The following is a 19,765-nucleotide window of genomic DNA, read 5'->3' as shown; positions in this document are numbered from 1 at the left end:
ATGAAAACTGACCTTTTCCAGTCCTGTGGCCACTGCTGAGTTTTCCAAATTTGCTGGCATATTGAGTGCAGCACTTTTACAGCATCATCTTTCAGGATTTGAAATAGCTCAACTGGAATTCCATTACCTCAACTAGCTTTGTTCATAGTGATGCTTTCTAAGGCCCACTTGACTTCACATTCCTGGATGTCTGGCTATAGGTGAGTGATCACACCATCGTGATTATCTGGGTCATGAGGATCTTTTCTGTACAGTTCTTCTGTGTATCCTTGCCACCTCTTCTTAATATCTTCTACTTCTGTTAGGTCCATAGCATTTCTGTCCTTTGTTGTGCCCAGCTTTGCATGAAATGTTCCCTTGGTATCTCTAATTTTCTTGAAGAGATCTCTAGTCTTTCCTATCTATTGTTTTCCTCTATTTCTTTGCATTGTTCACTGAGGAAGGCTTTCTTATCTCTCCTTGATATTCTTTGGAACTCTGCATTCACAAGGGTATATCTTTCCTTTTCTCCTTTGCCTTTAGCTTCTCTTATATTCACAGCTTTTTGTAAGGGCTCCTCAGCCAACCATTTCGCCTTTTGCATTTCTCTTCCTTGGGAATGGTCTTGATCCCTGCCTCCTGTACAATGCCACAAGCCTCCATCCATAGTTCTTCAGGCACTCTGTCTATCAGATCTAATCCCTTGAATCTATTTGTCACTTCCACTGTATAATTGTAAGGGATTTGATTTAGGTCATACCTGAATGGTCTAGTGGTTTCCCCTGCTTTCTTCAATTTAAGCCTAAATTTGGCAACAAGGAGTTCATGGTCTGTGCCACAGTTAGCTCCAGGTCTTGTTACTGCTAACTGTATAGAACTTCTCCATCTTTGGTTGCAAAGAATATAATCAGTCTTATTTCGGTGTTGACCATCTGGTGACGTCCATGTGTAGAGTCTTCTCTTGTGTTCTTGGAAGAGGGTGTTTGCTTTGACCAGTGTGTTCTCTTGGCAAAACTCTATAATCCTTGCCCTGCTTCATTCTGTACTCCAAGGCCAAATTTGCCTGTTAGTTCAGGTATTTCTTGACTTCCTACTTTTGTATTCCAGTCCCCTATGATGAAAAAGGACATCTTTTTAGGGTGTTAGTTCTAGAAGGTCTTGTGGGTCTTCACAGAACCGTTCAACTTCAGCTTCTTCAACATTACTGGTCGGGGCATAGAGTTGGATTACTGTGATATTGAATGATTTGCCTTGGAAATGAACAGAAATCATTCTTTCATTTTTGAGATTTCATCCAAGTATTGCATTTCAGACTCTTGTTGACTATGATGGCTACTCCATTTCTTCTAAGGGATTCTTTTCCACAGTAGTGGATATAATGGTCATCTGAGTTAAATTCACCCATTCCCATCCATTTTAGTTCTCTGATTCCTAAGATATTGATGTTCACTCTTCCCACTTCGAATTTGCCTTGATTCATGGACCTAACATTCCAGGTTCCTATGCAATATTGTTCTTTACAACATCGGACTTTGCTTCCATCACCAGTGACATCCCCAACTGGCTGTTTGTTTTTACTTTGGCTCCATCTCTTCATTCTTTCTGGAGTTATTTCTCTACTGATCTCCAGTAGCATACTGGGCACCTAATGACCTGGGGAGTTCATCTTTCAGTGTCCTCTTTTTGCCCTTTCATTCTGTTCATGGAGTTCTCAAGGCAAGAATACTGAAGTGGTTTGCCATTCCCTTCTCCAGTGGACCACGTTTTGTTAGAACTCTTCACCATGACTCATCCACCTTGGGTGGCCCTACACAGCATGACTCATAGTTTCATTGATTTAGACAAGGCTGTGGTCCAATTGGTTAGTTTCCTGTGATTGTAGTTTTCAGTCTGTCTGCCCTCTGATGGAGAAGGATAAGAGGCTATGGAAGCTTCTGATGGGAGAGACTGACTGAAGGGGAAATTGGGTCTTGTTCTGATGGGTAGGGCCATGTTGATAAATCTTTAATCCAATTTTCTGTTGGTGGGTGGGGCTTTTCTCCCTCCCTGTTATTTACCTGGGGCCAAACTATGGTGGACATATGAAGATAATGGCCTTCTTCAAAAGGTCCCATGCATGCACTGCTATACTTAGTGCCCCCAGCCCTGTAGCAGCCACCGCCAACCCACGCCTCCCCCAGAGACTCCTGGACACTTGTGGACAAGTCTGGGTCAGTCTCTTGCAGGGTCACTGCTCCTGTCTCCTGGATCCTGGTACAGAAGGTTCTGTTTGTGACTGCCAAGAGTCTGTTTCCCAGTCCTGTGTAAGTTCTGGGGCTCTATAGTGGGGTTAACAGTGACCTCCTCAAGGAGGGCTTATACCATACCCAAGTCTGCTGCACCCAGAGCCTCTGCCCCTGTGGCAGTCCACTGCTGACCTGTACCTCCACAGGAGACACTCAGACACAGTTCTGTCTCAGTCTTTGTGGGGTCTCTGGGTCCTTGTGTGCTGGACTTCAGAGGCTTGTTTGAGCCCTTTGAGTCTTTCTGGTGGGTATCTGGTTTGATTCTAAATGTGATTTGCCATTAAGGAAATGCAAACTAAAATTATGATAAAATACTGTTACATACCTATTAGAATGGGTAAAATGAAAAAGGTTTAACCATACCAATGTTGGAGGCGATGTCAAAGAACTGGAACTTTATATATGGCTGCTGGGAATATAAATGGTACAAAAAATTTGGAAAAAAATTTGGTGCTTCCTTAAAATTTTAAACTCTTGGCCCCATGTGATCCCATGATTATACTCTCAGTTATTTAGCCAAATGAAATGAAAGCCATACAAAGACTTTTATAGGAACATTCCCAGCAACTTTGTTTGTAATAACCTCCAATCAAAAATAACCCAAATATCCATCAATAGGTAAATGCATAAACAAATTGTGGCATATCTATACAGTAGAATACTATTCAACACTAGAAAGAATAAACTTGATATATCCAACGTGCTGCTGCTGCTGCTGCTGCTAGGTCGCTTCAGTCGTGTCCGACTCTGTGCGACCCCCTAGACAGCAGTCCACCAGGCTCTGCCATCGCTGGGATTCTCCAGGCAAGAACACTGGAGTGGGTTGCCATTTCCTTCTCCAATGCATGAAAGTGAAAAGTGAAAGTGAAGTCGCTCAGTAGTGTCCGACTCTTCGCGACCCCATGGACTGCAGCCTACTAGGCTCCTCCGTCCGTAGGATTTTCCAGGCAAGAGTACTGGAGTGGGGTGCCATTGCCAACATAGGGCTTCCCAAATGGTGCTAGTGTTAAGAATCTTTCTGCCAATGCAGAAGACACAACAGAGGCAAGAGACGTGGGTTCAATCATTAGGTCAGGATCCCTTGGAGGAGGAAATGGCAACCCACTCCAGTTTCTTGCCTGAAAAATTCCTGGACAAGAGGAACCTGTTGGGCTACAGTCCCATGGAGTCACAAAGAGTTAGAGACAACTGAGCAACTGAGCACGTATCCAACATGCTCAGAAATGAGGCCAGACAGAAGAGTACGCAATATATGACTGATTCCGTTTGTATAAAACTCCAGAAAATGGAAGTAAAACACAGATGAGTGATTCCCTGAGGCTGAGGAAGAACAGGAGGGAGAGATTACAAAGGAGAAATGAAGTTTTGGGGGATGAAGGATATGTTCACTATCTTGATTGTGGTGATGGTTCCATGGAGTTTACATATATCACAATTTATCAAATTGTGCATTTTAAACATGTACAGCTCAGTATATGTCAACATTACCTTAATAAAATTGTTTTTAAAAAAGAAGCAACTCCATTCCTGGGCATATACCCAGAGAAACCTTAATTCCAAAAATTTATGCACCCTAGTGTTCACGGCAGCACTGTTTGCAATAGCCAGAACCTGGAAGGAACCTAAATGTCCATCAACAGAGGAGTGGATAAAGAAGATGTGGCACATATGTACAGTGGAATATCACTCAGCCATAAGGAGGAACAGAATTATGCCATTTGGAGAGACATGGATGGACCTAGAGACTGTCATACAGAGTGAAGTAAGTCAGAAAGAGGAAAGCAAATATCGTATATTAAGGCGTATATGTAGAATCTAGAGAAATGGTACAGATGAACCTATCTGGAAAGCAGAAATAAAGACAGACTTAGAGAACAAATGTATGGACACTAAGCGGGGAAAAGAGGGTGGGATGAATTGGGAGATTGGGATTGACATATATACACTGTTGATATTATATATAAAATGGATAACTAGTGAGACCTACGGTATAGCACAGGGAACTCTACTCAGTGCTCTGTGGTCACCTAAATGGGAAAGAACTCCCCGAAAGATGATATATGTAAACAAGTATCTAATTCAAGTTGCTGTACCTCAGAAAGTAACACAGCCTTGTAAATCAACTATACTCCAATAATTTTTTTTTTTTAAAAAGAATTGCTATTTATTCTTGTCCATTGGCTTTTAAACTGCTACATTTTTACTTTGGCTATTTCATAAATTAGGGTAAACTGCTGCTATGCTGACTCGATGAGGATATTTCTTGACTCTTAAATCTGACCTCTAGTCTCTTCCCAACTAATCTCATTAACTGGACAACAAATAACAACAACAAAAAAAATGCAAGACAGAAGAGGGCAGTGTTCCCCAGTCATCCATAATTATGAATTCTTTCCATTCCCATCAGGCATTGCTTCTGAGTTCAAGGACAGTAGTTTTAATCAGCCGGGGTGAACTTATTCCACAGAAGGAATTGTGGGGTGAGAGAGATAGGGAGGGATGGCGAGCAAGAGTATATTAAAGTCTTTGGAGGATGCGATGATGTATGTAGTTTAAAAACAAAGCAGAGCTATGTCCTATTTATGATTCTTCTTTGTTTTGATTCATGAGAGGAAGGTTTATGAAGATTGAGAAATGCTATTTTAGGATATTCCTATTACTTTTGAATTATTGGTTTTTAACTTTTTTAAGAGTTTTGAAAGCCATCCTATTACTTTTGAATTATTGGTTCTTAACTTTTTGAAGAGTTTTGAAAGCCAGAGCCTTTTTCCCCAGGAAAATGAACATGACTTAGTGTTTTGTAAAACTGTCAGGGTTCTACAGATGCAGCCCCAGCTGTTTGTGGATTCCAGGCTCAGAGCCTGTATCTTCAATCACCTTGTTTTCAAACGCCATCAGGGCTGTTTCAGGGTACTGGGACTCTGGACACAATCTGTGCTCCAGGGTCTATTTTTTAAAATGAGTCTGACTGGTAAACTTGGGAACAATGAGACTCTACAGGTCTTGTAGCCTTTTGAAAGGAAGCAGGGAGTGAGTCCTGATGAAGAATTTTGGTTTTATTTCCTGCTAGCTGTGTGATCATGGGCAAAGTATCAATACCTAACATCTTGAATCTCACACGTCCTCACTTTTAAACGTGGGGATAATAATGTCTGTCCATGGGACTTCTCTGGCAGTCCAGTGGTTAAGAATCTGCTTGGCAATGCAGGCGGTGTGATTCGACTCCTGGTCGGGGAACCAAGGTCACACAAGTCAGTGAGCAGCTAAGCCCTTACACCACCACTAGAGTCCATGCAGAGCATGACACAGCGAAGACTCTGAGTATGGCAACTAAGACCCGACATAGCTAAATAAATAAATAATCCCTTGGAGAAGAAAATGGCAACCCACTCTAGTATTCTTGCCTGGGAAAGTCTTTGCACAGAGGAGCCTGTTGGGCTACAGTCCATGGAGTTGCAAAGAGTCAGACTTGACTTAGCAACTAAACAACAGCAACAAATAAATCTTAAAAAAATAATGTCTGTCCAATCTACTTTACAATTGCCATATGAGGCTTGAATAAGACATTAAAATCTGGCTGTGTGTGTGGAAAAACTATCAAATGTTAATAATTATTACTCTGCCTAAGAGAATGAAAGTGAAAGTGTTAGTCGCTCAGTCGTGTCCAACTCTTTGCGATCTCATGGACTGTATCCTGCAAGGTTCCTCTGTCCATGGAATTTTCCAGGCAAGAATACTAGAGTGGGTTGCCATTTACTTCTCCAGGGACTCTTCTGCCCCAGGAATTGAATCCAGGTCTCCTACATTGCAAGCGAATTCTTTATTGTCTGAGCCACTAGAGAAGCATAAGAGAATAGGGACTACAAAAATCAAAAGGGGCTTTTAAGTAATGCAGTTGAATATATGCTTTTGAACGGGGACAAATGAAACTACTTTTCCTTCTAGAAGGATCAAGAAGCAAGAGTATGAGATTGCAAGAGTACCATGCAAATGTCACAGATGAGAATCATCTGTGAATCCCCACGTTTCATTTATTTCTTAGAACGCATTTGCCATTGCCACTATGGTCATGAAAATTCTCATTAAAAGCTTCTGTAAACTGCTACTCAGCACTGCCTGCTGTGGGTTCACGAGATCCCCTGTGTTGTCATGAGTGTTCTGTCCCTTCCGTAGTCGTGATCCACATCATCATGGACTGCCAGATGCTATCATGGAAAAATTCTAGTACCAGTGAGGAATAAAACATGTCTGAAAAATTTACGGTTGCCTAACGATAGTTTTTTAAAATACCTGTCGAGGCTATTATTACGAAAGTGAATGTTGACAACACCAACGTTGCAGGAGTCAGGATGGAGTCAGTGCTAAAGTGCCATTTTGCCTTTTCTTCCTCAAAGTGTAAAGCTTTTAAAGAGGTGTAAATTTTCCTGAACAGCATTCCAGCAATTCATATATCATTTGGTTTCAGAAACTCCATGCCTGTGGCTGCCTCCTCCCTCTTCATATCCCGTTGTATTGGCTGTGGTGACACCCCCAGTGCAGACTCATTTATAGTCTGGGCACCGCAACCTCGAGCTGCTGGAACACCCCGCGGAGAAGCAATTATGCCATCAGAGGCCTCTTATTGTCCTCATCTCGCCACTAATTTCTGCATGATTTCGATCTGCATTTGCCACCACCTATTATTTGCCTGGTGCTGACACCAGAGGTGCCATGATCAGAGAGGGCCTGGCTGTCTATCTTTTTCTCTCCTGCAGTGTCAGCTGGGTATTCTGACATTTGAAAAGAGAAAGAATGGAGGTGACTGTAATCTAGTTCTTGGCACGCCCTTAACAGAGCATGTGGTGCTGGATGAGAAATCGCAGGTCCCAGGCTTGTCTTCTGGTAAGTATAGATAATTTACTCAATCTTTCTGAGTCTCAGTTTCCCAATTCAGAGTCTGATGACAACATAATTCTTCAGCCCGTTAGAGAATCTTATGTCCTTTTCCTAGATGTCATCTTACTTTTAGCCACTTGGGAGTATCTGAAATGCAGATTTTAATTAACATGATTTTAATTAACCTAAAATGACATCAGAGAAGGCAATGGCACCCCACTCCAGTACTCTTGCCTGGAAAATCCCACGGACGGAGGAGCCTGGTGGGCTGCTGTCCATGAGGTCACTAAGAGTCGGACACGACTGAACGACTTCACTTTCACTTTTCACTTTCATGCATTGGAGAAGGAAAAGGCAACTCACTCCAGTGTTCTTGCCTGGAGAATCCCAGGGACGGGGGAGCCTGGTGGGCTGCCATCTATGGGGTCGCACAGAGTCGGACACGACTGAAGCGACTTAGCAGCAGCAGCAGCACCAAATGACATAATTATGTGACATCCTTCCCTCATCCTGTCAAATTCTTAATCTCTGAGTCTGGAGTGTGCTCACTGACTCAATCATGTCTGACTCTTTGCGATCCTATGGACTGTAGCCTGCCAGGCTCCTCTGTCCATGGAATTTTCCAGGCAAGAATACTGGAGTGTGTTGCCACTTCCTTCTCCAGGGGATCTTCCCAACCCAGGGATCGAACCTGGGTCACTTGTGTCTCCTGCATTGGCAGGTGGATTTGACACACAAGTACAGATATTTACAGTAACAGCAAGTGTGAACAGCTGGGATTCACACCACTAAGCCCTCTAAACACCCAGCCTGGATACAGAGAAAGTCACATACTCAGGGCACTGCACAGAGACAGAAGGCCAGATGTCAGACTTTGAAGGAATGACTGCTGGGCCCCCTCTGGATCATAGAAACACCAGCTGTTCCTTGGCATGGCCCTGCTTTCAGGATTCAATGTCATGATGATGGGTTGGATCCTGGTACCTGCCTCAGGCTTCCCATCGGTGTGCTTGGCTGGGGAACAGGGTGTGGCAGACACAATTGGCACCCACCAAATTCCTACATTTATGCTGTCCTACATTTCCCAGGCTCTCAGTCATCCAAATTGGGGGCTTGTCAGTTGCAATTCCAGTAATGAATTTGGAGCAGGTGTGTTGTTGCCACTTACAGACTGAAGTGCTAAGAGCTAGCCTGCTTCCACCAAATTTCTGTTATCTGGCTTGGCAACATGTTCCAGGTTGGTGAGCTCTAAGGAGCTGGCTGTCCAACCTGTGCTGGACTGGACTTGAGCAAGAAATAAACCTTTGTTGTTTTAAGGCATCCACATTTAAGGGCTTGTCTATTGCAGCAGTGAGTGTTAATTGTTCCATGGTAAAAGATATGAGAATGAGAACCAATATTTGAGTTACCTAGAAACAATTCCAGCTCTTAAGGAAGAGTATTCTCAGAGAACTTTACAAAACTATATTGGTCAAGGAAAAAAAAAAATATATATTGACCCATCCAGTGAGATAGCGAGCTCTGGGGCATGACAGAGTTTAAGAAGAGCTTGTGGGCAAGGATGCTGTTAAGTAGCTTCTGGGAATCTTCCTCCCACTTCTAGTCCCCTATCAGGAGACTTGCTAAGATGCCGCCCGTGAAAGGCTACGTGAGTCTAAGACAGCGTTAACTCATTAATGATGGGTTTGTTGAAAGTGTTCCAAGCGTTATCTCCCTTTGTCAAAGTCAACTCACTGTTCTGTGATTTTTAAGGAAGAAAAGACTTCAGACTCCACTTATTGGATGTTCACTGTCATTTTACAGGACTCCTAAAGCAGGATGACTTTGACATGCTATAGGGCAGCAGGCAATTTTCTTTCCTAATTTACTAGATCTTTTCAGGATTTAGGCTACTCTTGCCTTTATGATTGTTGCCAGGCAACAGCCTAAAGCCCTTGGTCTAACACCACAGAGGAATTCATCTTTTAAAAGAGTCAAACTTTAGTAGTTTCTTTGGACCCCAGTGAAAAGTGAAAGATTCACTAGCATTTTGAAGGGTGGCCTGCAGTACCAGAATGTTCTTTGTTGTTTAGGGTGTTGTCAATGGCTTTTTGCTTTGCTAATCTCAGGCCCCATAAAAGCAGCTCACCTTCAATAACCTTCACTGGTTTATGCTTAGGATAAGAGGTAATATGGCGGCTAAGGCAATCACCACTCAGTAGACTGTGGTTCTCACCTTAAAAGAAGTATCAGGGGAAGGAGGTGAGTGAGAAATTGAAATTGGGACCTGCATATTGAGGTGGAAAAATTCAAGATAACAGGTTCAGTCAGTTCAGTTCAGTTGCTCAGTCATATCCGACTCTTTGCAACCCCATGAATCGCAGCACACCAGGCCTCCCTGTCCATCACCAACTCCGGGAGTTCACTCAGACTCATGTCCATCGAGTCAGTGATGCCATCCAGCCATCTCATCCTCTGTCGTCCCCTTCTCCTCCTGCCCCCAATCCCTCCCAGCATCAGAGTCTTTTCCAATGAGTCAACTCTTCGCATGAGGTGGCCAAAGTACTGGAGTTTCAGCTTTAGCGTCATTCCTTCCAAAGAAATCCCGGGGCTGATCTCCTTCAGAATGGACTGGTTGGATCTCCTTGCAGTCCGAGGGACTCTCAAGAGTCTTCTCCAACACCACAGTTCAAAAGCATCAGTTCCTCAGTGCTCAGCCTTCTTCACAATCTAACTCTCACATCAATCTCACATTAGTCATGTGCAAACACAACCTTATCTTCTTATGAACTGGCCACCAACAACACAGGGACTGTCCTGAGGGCTATTTGGAGTTTCTATTTTAAACCAAAACAATTTTTTTCAGAAAGGAATAAAAGATAAGGAGCTTAGAGCTCTTCTAAGTTCCCAATGTTCTAATTTTCAGGAGTTTGCTTACTCCTGGCAGACAAAGTCATGCCAATGCAGGACTAACACTCAAGTCCCCAACTTTCCAATCATTGCCTTTTGTATCTGCACCTCCGATACATTCCTTGGAGATGTACTATGCAGTTAAGTTTTGGTAGAACTTAACCACCTAAAAAAAGAAGGCCTCAGATTGTAGAGTTTCTATGGCAATCATTCATTCATTCATTGTTTCTGATTTCAGTGAGCATTCATGCTTACATAAAATGTATTCCCTGACATTGACTTAAAGGAGAGATGTGCATATTTCTCAGAGAAGGCAATGGCAACCCACTCCATTGTTCTTGCCTGGAGAATCCCAGGGATGGGGGAGCCTAGTGGGCTGCCATCTATGGGGTCGCACAGAGTTGGACATGACTGAAGTGACTTAGCAGCAGTGCGTATTTTTGCTTATTAAGCATTATTAAGTGTTTACCATGGTTCGAGTCTTAAGCAGTTATAATCCACAATGTGCCCCCCAGTCCTGATTTCTGTTTCCTGGGGTATAATGGTTAATACTTTGGCCACCTGATGTGAAGAGCCAACTTACTGGAAAAGACTCAGATGCTGGGAAAGATTGAGGGCAGGAGGATAAGAGGGTAACAGAGGATGAGATGTTTGGATAGCATCATTGACTCAACGGCCATGAGTTTAAGCAAACTCCAGAAGAGGGTGAAGGACAGGGAAGCCTGGTGTGCTGTAGTCCATGGGGTCACAAAGAGTCAGACACGGCTGAGCAACTGAACAGCAGCAACAATGGTTAATGCCTGTCTCTCTGCCTCATGAGAAGAGAGGATACAGTTCACCTCTTCTGTTTTTCCAGAACTCGTCAAGGACAAGACGGAAAGCCCTTTCAGGACCAATCAGACAGGTTGATACCCATCCTTCTTTCAGGACTATGTGGATCCCATGGGGCCCACCTCTTTCCAGGAAAAGCAGTGCTTTCCTGCTCACTCTTGGCCTTTCCTTCCTGGGTCCCTGGGCTTTAGTCAGGCGCTGAGAACAAACATGCATTCTCTCATGATCAAGGCCCCTGCAGCTGCCCTGCTTGGGAAGGGGGTTGGGGCTGCAAGGGCAGGAGCTAGGTACATGTTCTAGGATCATGTTTGTCCAGGAGTTCTAATTTGAATCTGAAGTTTATAGCGTGTTGTTTTTTTTTCTTCCCTAGACATCTCCTCCCCTCTGCTTCATAAATAGCCACCTCCTCTGGGCTTACAAATTATGTTGCAACTGCTTGGGGGCCCTGTTTTGACCTCTTATTTGCATCACCACATAAAGTCATGTTGCGATGAGCTCCACTTGTTAGTGCCGTGTGTTGGGAATGAGACACATTGGAAGCAGAATCAAACAGCAGGTGAGTCAAAGCACAATGCACCATACCTTCGAGGATCATAAAATGGGCATTGCAGTACAAAAGGTGGCCAACCTGAGGATGCCAAGCTGAGTAAGAGGACACACTCCATGGGTCCTGTGAGTTGGAGGCCAAGGCTGGAGGCAAGACCCAGTCACACAGAAGGCTTGAGGGCAAACAGGGAAATCAAAGTGCAGACCAGTCAGAGAGGGAAGATGAGCATAGGTCCCCTGTAAGCTGAGAGCTGTGACATTCTAACACAGTCTTCACCATATAGCCCTCTCCATAGACAGAGTGCTGCCCACTGACAGAGGATGATGTTGAAAGCTGCCTGACGCCTGTATTACAGTAGCAGGGCTGGTATGAGCCCTTCCTTTGGCACAAACATAGAAATAAGCTTCAGGCAAATTGAAAGGCCTGCAGATTAGCTGGATGGCCTTCCTTGTAAATGTAAGCCCTGGACCTGAAGTGACTTTGTTTCCTATGTGTCCACTGTAAGACTTCCCACCCCTACCCCTAAATACACATACATACATAGTATGTGTGTGAATGTATGCACATGTGTGTACATACATGTGTATATGTATGTGTATGTACTATATAGTTTATATACATGAGTAATGAACATGAAATATTATATATATGATGTATGTGTCCATCCATACATATACACACTCAAACTGAATTTTTCAAGACTCTTGTACCCTTGCCAAAGATCCATTGATTTCCTCCTTCCTCAGGCTAGCACCCCTCCCTGCGCCCCACCACATTAGCCCCATTAGCTGCTATTTCTCGGTCATGGCTCCATGCTGTGCCTTGGGCAGCACCATAGGCTTCAAACCTTTTCAAATGCTTTCAGCGCCTCAGAAGTGACTTGCTCAGTGTCCCATTTCCTAAGAACCTTTTTGGTGGGATGGGTTCTAATCTAAGAAGCTGGCTCCATTAGCTGGTTGTTAATGACAGTGTGTTATACTGTTTGGAGAGCATATTTCCATATTAACTTGTCCTGAGTTTTATCGCAAATGGTCTGCTGCCTGGGCCTGGATGTGAGCCAGGTAAGTGGTGCTTCGATGCAAAATTCAAGGAGGTGTTCACAGGACACTGAGAGTGAGCACCCTGGATTTATCACCTGAGGAGCTTCTCTTGCCTCCCCTGAGTTCAGGCCCTGACTGCCAGGTGATAGAAAGGTAAAGCTTTGTGATGAGCAAGAAGAGAGAAACTCCTTGTCTCCAAAATCACATCCCATAGCTATCTGCTTGCTCTAAGTATTAACTTGGGGACACCTCAGTCTTAAATTCATTTGCTAAGTCAAAATGTAAAATATCATATATGTTAATTTGTCAAGATATTTCCTTTAAAAAAAATTCTATTTATTTATTTTTGGCTGCTCTGGGTCTTTGGTTGTTATGTGTGAGCTATTCTTCATTGCAGTGCAGGGTTTCTCACTGTGATGACTTCTCTAGTTGCGGAGCACAGGCTCTAGGGCACAAGCTTCAGTCGTTGTGGCACAGAAGCTTAGCTGCCCTGCACCATGTGGAGTCTTCCCAGCCAGGTATCAATCCTGCATCCTCTCCATTGTCAGGAAGATTCTTAACCACTGGACCACCAGGGAAGTTCCAAGATATATCTTAGTGCATCACAGTTTACAAACAGCAAAAAAGAAAAGAAAAAAGGTTCTGGGTAATAGCAACTGAAAAAAGTTGGGCTCACAATAATGCTGATTTGGCACTGACTTCATTTTATTTTTGTAGAATGTAACTTCTGAAATAGTATGATATTAAAAGGATAAATTTAAGATATAAAATTAGATGATCAAAAACATAAATCTTGTGAAGTCAAAGACACAAGTATATTTCTCAAATAGATCAACTACTTTAAAGAGAAAATTCTCAGCATTCCCAGGGATCCACATCACCATCAGCACATTCCACCCCACTGAGGTCCTGTGCATTTCCAGGTCCTAATGATGAATGTAATACTAACATTTGGCGACTTCCTGTCACCTTGCCTACATCAGGAGTGCAAAGGCAATGTGGTGATAATTAGGAATATGGAGTGCAATCATTTCAGAGGTTCCAGAAATCACTCTGGTCATAAACAAAATGAATAAGAAACTATTACATTACACTCTTATTAAAGGGATGGTCATTTTGAGCAACAATTGCTTTTGAAAACAAATGGGCAGTTATTTCAAATCTATCGCTAAAGCTAACTTTCTTAGCTAAAAATAAGTGATGTGAGTTTTGATGCAGGGATTCCTCATAAAGAAGCAATAATTTGCAGCCAATTAGCCAACCGTGGGCTTCCTATGTGGTGCTAGTGGTAAAGAACCCACTTGCCAGGGGATGTAAGAGGTACGGGTTTGATCCCTGGGTCAGGAAGATCTCCTGGAGGAGGGCATGGCAACTGACTTCAGTATTCTTGCCTGGAGACTCCCATAGACAGTGGAGCCTGGTGGGCTATAGTCCATGGGGTTGCACAGAGTCGAACATGACTGAAGTGACTTAGCATGAGCAAAGCAAGCCAACTGTGCTATTTCCCCCCTGGGAGCCCAGGGTGCAATGGCTGCAAATAGCAGCCTCCTCGGTAGTGTGTACAGCCTGTTGCCTGCATGAGTTGCCCTAAGGAAGTTGGATACGACCCTTCACAGTGGGCATGCAGACATGACTGGCATGCTGTCTGCAATCTAGGCTCCAGACAGGTATGTGCAGTGCCTTCAGAAAGCCCCAGGGCAGTGGCTGGGGTCCACATTGGTTAAGTCATAATGTCCATCTGCATCAAGCTGCAGAACAAGGAGCATGTGACTGAGACCCTCCGCAGGGTCAAGTTCACATTCTCTGGCAGCCAGAAGCTCCACATCTCCAAGAAGGGGGATTTTCTAAATTTAATGCAGATGAATTTGAAAACATTTGAAAACATGGTGGCAGAAAAGTGGTTCATCTCAGATGGCTGTGGGGCCAAATATACCCCTATTCCTGGCCCTCTGGCAAAATGGTGGGCCCTGCACTCACGAGAACCTTGGCACTGTCCCCTCTGTAGTCATGCCCATAATAAATCCTACTTTCTTGTCAGAAAAAAAGGAGCCAAGGTAGGTGATTTCCCCCAGCAGGTACATAATGATGAGTTTCCAGCTTCAGAATCTTCCTTTTGTTCCATGTCCAGTTCTAACTCTTGCTTCTTGACCTCCCATTATTCTTGCTTTAAATTTAAGCTCTTGGCATGATTTGGCCTCCCTAATACCAGACCACCTGACCTGCCTCTTGAGAAATCTGTATGCAGGTCAGGAAGCAACAGTTAGAACTGGACATGGAACAAACAGACTGGTTCCAAATTGGGAAAGGAGTATGTCAAGGCTACATATTGTCACCCTGCTTATTTAACTTATATGCAGAGTACATCATGAGAAACACTGGGCTGGAGGAAGCACAAGCTGGAATCAAGATTGCCGGGAGAAATATCAATAACCTCAGATATGCAGATGACACCACCCTTATGGCAGAAAGTGAAGAACTAAAGAGCCTCTTGATGAAAGAGAAAGTGGAGAGTGAAAAAATTGGCTTAAAGCTCAACATTCAGAAAATGAAGATCATGGCATCTAATCCCATCACTTCATGGGAAATAGATGGGGAAACAGTGGAAACAGTGTCAGACTTTATTTTGGGGGGCTCCAAAATCACTGCAGATGGTGACTGCAGCCATGAAATTAAAAGACACTTACTCCTTGGAAGGAAAGTTATGACCAACCTAGATAGTATATTCAAAAGCAGAGACATTACTTTGCCAACAAAGGTCCGTCTAGTCAAGGTTATGGTTTTTCCAGTGGTCATGTATGGATGTGAGAGTTGGACTGTGAAGAAGGCTGAGCGCCGAAGAATTGATGCTTTTGAACTGTGGTGTTGGAGAAGACTCCTGAGAGTCCCTTGGACTGCAAGGAAGTCCAATCGGTCCATCCTAAAGGAGATCAGTCCTGGGTGTTCATTGGAAGGACTGATGCTAAAGTTGAAACTCCAATACTTTGGCCACCTCATGCGAAGAGTTGACTCACTGGAAAAGACTCTGATGCTGGGAGGGATTGGGGGCAGGAGGAGAAGGGGAGGACACAGGATGAGATGGCTGGATGGCATCACTGACTCGATGGATGTGAGTCTGAGTAGACTCTGGGAGTTGGTGATGGACAAGGAGGCCTGGCATGCTGTGATTCATGGGGTCACATAGAGTCGGACACGACTGAGCGACTGAACTGAACTGAACTGAGTGTCTGTGTGGCTTCATCAATCTCCATTTAAAATCCACTTTTGAAGGAGGGCTTGACCTTACCCTCCATGGTGCAACCCCAAGACATTTCCTCAGAGAAGCCTTCTCTAGCAATCATCCTAAGATGACTTCGTCATGATTCTCTATCTTATCACATTTTCAATGGTATAGTCCTCAGAAAAGTCTTTACTGCTTTCTGTTGTCTGCAAAACTAGTAAAATAGCAGTAGCAGTAATCTGACATTCAACACCTTCTACAAACTGACCATTGCGTCTCTACACATGTCTACCCTGCTCTTTGAGCTCCCAACTAACTAGTCTTTGCAGGTCCTGACTAGGGTACAACTGTTCCCGTCCTACCTTCTTTCTTATTGCAATTCTACTCACTTAGAAAGCCCTGACTCCTCTACTTGTTCAAGACTGATCCATCCACCAAGTCTCAGATTTAGGACTATTTCTTCCATGAACCCTGCTAAATAATTTCAGAGCTCAGTGATGACTGCCACTTCTCAACTCTTGTAGAAATACTTGCTGGCATGCTTTCTCCTTATACGTTCCTTCATTCATTTCAAATAGGTAGCCAGACCCTCAGGAATTTTGCCTCGTGAGAAGTCGACAGCTTTTCCTGTGTTTTGTAAGAACATAATCCATTGAGTTGATGATATTAGTGCCCTGGAGTAGCAGTAGAGAGAGGAGATTGTCTTTGAGAGGAAGCTAGGTGAGTGTCCTCTGATATAGGACAGGATGGAGCGAGTGCTGAGGCTCACAACAGAGTGGAGACTGGGTAGCAGTTCTAAGGCAACATCCCAGGGGCAGGGGCAAACTGATAGGACTTAGCTGTAGTTATGCCAAGGGAGGCAGCACCCCAGATGCCAGAATTCAGCCTCTCCAAGAACTGTCAAGCCCTACGCAGAGCTTCAAAGTGGCAAAAGTGGCAGAGTCCTTGATCCTGAAGAAATCATGCAGACCGAACAATGGTATCTCAAAATAATTCATATGAGCAGGTGACCAGTGAACTCTGCAGACCTGGATGCTGCAATAACTCAGGGAGCCCTTGGCATTGACTCAAGTTGAATTTCATTTCAGTCTGGGCCAGAATAAGGTTGATCTAGAAAAGAAACATGTGCTGTTCTTGCACACCTATTATTTTATACTAGCTACTCTAGTGATTTATTTAACTTATTAAATTAGCATGATATCTATCACTGATATTCATCCTCCTTTGTATTTGCATTATATCGCCCAAGCTATGTCAGAAGCTCCTGGAGGACTGGGTCATTTCAGACTCTAGTAGAATTTGCTGCATGTAAATAACAACCAGGTTTCTGTGACAGGAAGGCTAGGGATACTGTCTGGAGGACAGACTTTAGTTTCTTGGTAATAATTTCCTCATAAATAGTCCAAGTGCTGAGAAGTAGTTCACATGCATTCAGTAACCCATCAGATATTATAGAAATAAGAGGAGATATGTGAGTCAGAGAACAGGAGGAAAAACAGATAGTTGTTAGGGCTGGCCTGACTCATGGCTATCATTTATAATAATAGCTCCTATTTGTGTGTCCTTACTGAGATAGGCTCTGCTGAATCTTCCCTTGCTTTGTTTCAGAGCTGTATATCAGTAAAATGAGAAATCCCACTTTGAAATCAAATCTACAAATGCTCATTAATAAAGAAAGAAAAGCAGAAGACAAAACTGAATACAAGATATTACCCTAATTTTACCATTTGTATGACCAACCTAGACAGCATATTAAAAAGCAGAGACAGTACTTTGCTGACAAAAGTCCATTTAATCAAAGCTAAGGTTTTTCCAGTAGTCATATATGGATGTGAGAGTTGGACTATACAGATAGCTGAGCACCGAAAAATTGATGCTTTTGAACTGTGATGATGGAGAAGACTCTTAAGAGTCCCTTGGACTGGAAGGAGATCAAACCAGTCAATCCTAAAGGAAATTAGTCTTGAATATTCATTGGAAGGGATGATGCTGAAGCTGAGGCTCTAATACTTCGGCCACCTGATGGGAAGAACAGATTCATTGGAAAAGACCCTGATTCTGGAAAAGATTGAAGGCAGGAGGAGAGGGGGACTACAGAGGATGAGATGGTTGGATGGCATCACTGACTAAATGAACATGAATTTGATCAAGCTTTGGGAGTTGGTGATGGACAGGGAAGCCTGGTGTGCTCCAGTCCATGGGCTCGCAAAGAGTCAGACACAGCTGAGCGACTGAACTGAACTTAACTGAATATCTATGTGCATGTGTGCCTGCATTCTCAGACGTGTCTGACTCTTTTGTGACCCTAAGGACTGTAGCCCACCAGACTTCTCTGTCCATGGAATTTTCCAGGAAAGAATATTGAAATGGGTTGTCATTTTGAAAGAGTCAATTCCTAGGCAGGTTGATAAGAAGTCCGGGGGTCCCAAAGGAGAGAGGGGTATTGTTTTCTCAAGGAGGAGAAAAGGACAAATCTTTTCTCCTCTACATTCCTTAAGATTATATAACAATAATATATCCTGCTTGAGGACAGTTTCTCCTTCCTGAAAGCCTTCTGGCTAATCCTGTTATCTTAAAATGTAAATTATGGGAGTGGGTCTAGTAAGATCTTTACAACCTCCAGACATTCTTTTGATACATTGTAATAGCTAATTAAAAAGTATATAACTCCCTTACTAACACTAGCAAAAGGGGCACTCTTTCTGCCCCTTTCTGATGTCTATGTCAGAAGCTTTTTCTATCTCCTTTATACTTTAATAAAACTTTATTACACAACAGGTCTGAGCAATCAAGCCTCGTCTCTGGCCCCAGATTGAATTCTTCTCCTTCAGAGGCCAAGAATCCCAGCATCTTTCATGGTTCAGCAACAACATTTCGATTTCCTACTCCATTGTGTATCTACATATGTATGTATTTGGAGAATACATACATATGCAAATTTTTTTTGATGTGCATGTAAGTACACCTATATCTGTAACTATCCCTGTAAATGTAGTCTAGTTATCTCTGGATGGTGAGATTTTTCTATATTTTCTAAAATTTCCACAATAAATGTGCATTTTTTAATAATCATAAAAAACAGGAAATGGTTCAGTTATTTATAAGGCAAATGGATAGAGAGGCAAGATGCATTCTTTTTTGACCAATACTTTATTTATAACCAAATTAACACAGTATTTATCCACAGCATGACATGGAACTGAGAAAAAGAAGAATCACAATAATTATACACATTCAATTATTATCATCCCATGCTCTGTATTTCTCAGAATATGTGTAGTGAAAGATGTTTATGAGTTGTGTTACTGACATTTGGAAATCAATAACTAATGTTCAGAAGGTATAGCAGTTTGTTTATATCTCTGTAACTAATATGTGAAAGAATATTCAAAGTGATTGTTTTAAAATGAAAACTGTGGTCGAGGAATTTGACAAAGCTGACTTTTCAAACTATATGATCTTGGAGCTGAGCCAGCAATAACAGTGGAGTCAGTGGTGGAGCTTCCCCATGCCTTTTGCTGTCACATCTGGTCACCACTTCCATCTGTCCATGCCCTTGAGAGAAAGTGAACTAACATTCAGTCAGCATTTCTCAAGGGCAGGCAGGAGACTTATGTGGCCCAGAGTCCATGTAAGCATTGCAGGAAGGGGGGCCTCTTCCACGGCCTGAAAGGAGGCTCTTGTCTAACACTCAGAAATGAATCAGCAGAGGAGACCTACATGCTGACAAAGCAAGAAACTTTCTTGGGAAGGGGTGCTTGGGTGGAGAGCAGTAGGGTAAGGAACCCAGGAGAAGTGCTCTGCTACATGGCTTGCAGTCCCTGGTTTTATCATAATGGGGTTAGTTTCTGGGTTGTCTCTGGCCAATCATTCTGACTCAAGTCCTTCCTGGTGGCGCATTCATTGCTCAGCCAGGATGGATGCCAATGAGAAGGATTCTGGGAGGTGGGAGGACATGTGATATCTCCTTTTGACTTTTCCCAAACTCTTCTGGTTAGTTCTGTGTTCCTAACTAACAGAACACTTCTGTTAGTTCTGTGTTCCTTACCAGGACCTCCTGGCACAAAATAACTCACACACATGGCTGGTATGGTGCCCGGCC

General features: G+C 43.2%; 1 long non-coding RNA gene and 1 other non-coding gene across 2 annotated transcripts; both read left to right on the top strand.

Annotated features, from left to right (window-relative positions):
• The first annotated feature begins 2,098 nt into the window (after window positions 1–2,098).
• LOC129619463 (uncharacterized) lies at window positions 2,099–18,667 on the top strand. Its single transcript, XR_008697888.1, has 5 exons — window positions 2,099–2,282; window positions 3,842–4,026; window positions 6,730–7,145; window positions 11,230–11,415; window positions 18,442–18,667. It is a non-coding gene; the product is annotated as an uncharacterized LOC129619463 (long non-coding RNA).
• Window positions 13,922–14,054, top strand: LOC129620270 (small nucleolar RNA SNORA70). The gene has a single exon (XR_008698463.1). It is a non-coding gene; the product is annotated as a small nucleolar RNA SNORA70 (small nucleolar RNA).
• Window positions 18,668–19,765: the final 1,098 nt, after the last annotated feature.

This window comes from Bubalus kerabau, chromosome 9, assembly GCF_029407905.1.
Source record: "Bubalus kerabau isolate K-KA32 ecotype Philippines breed swamp buffalo chromosome 9, PCC_UOA_SB_1v2, whole genome shotgun sequence".
Classification (NCBI taxonomy): Eukaryota; Metazoa; Chordata; class Mammalia; order Artiodactyla; family Bovidae; genus Bubalus; species Bubalus kerabau.
The sequence above is the reverse complement of the archived record's forward strand: the minus strand, read 5'-3'. Positions and strand labels throughout refer to the sequence as shown.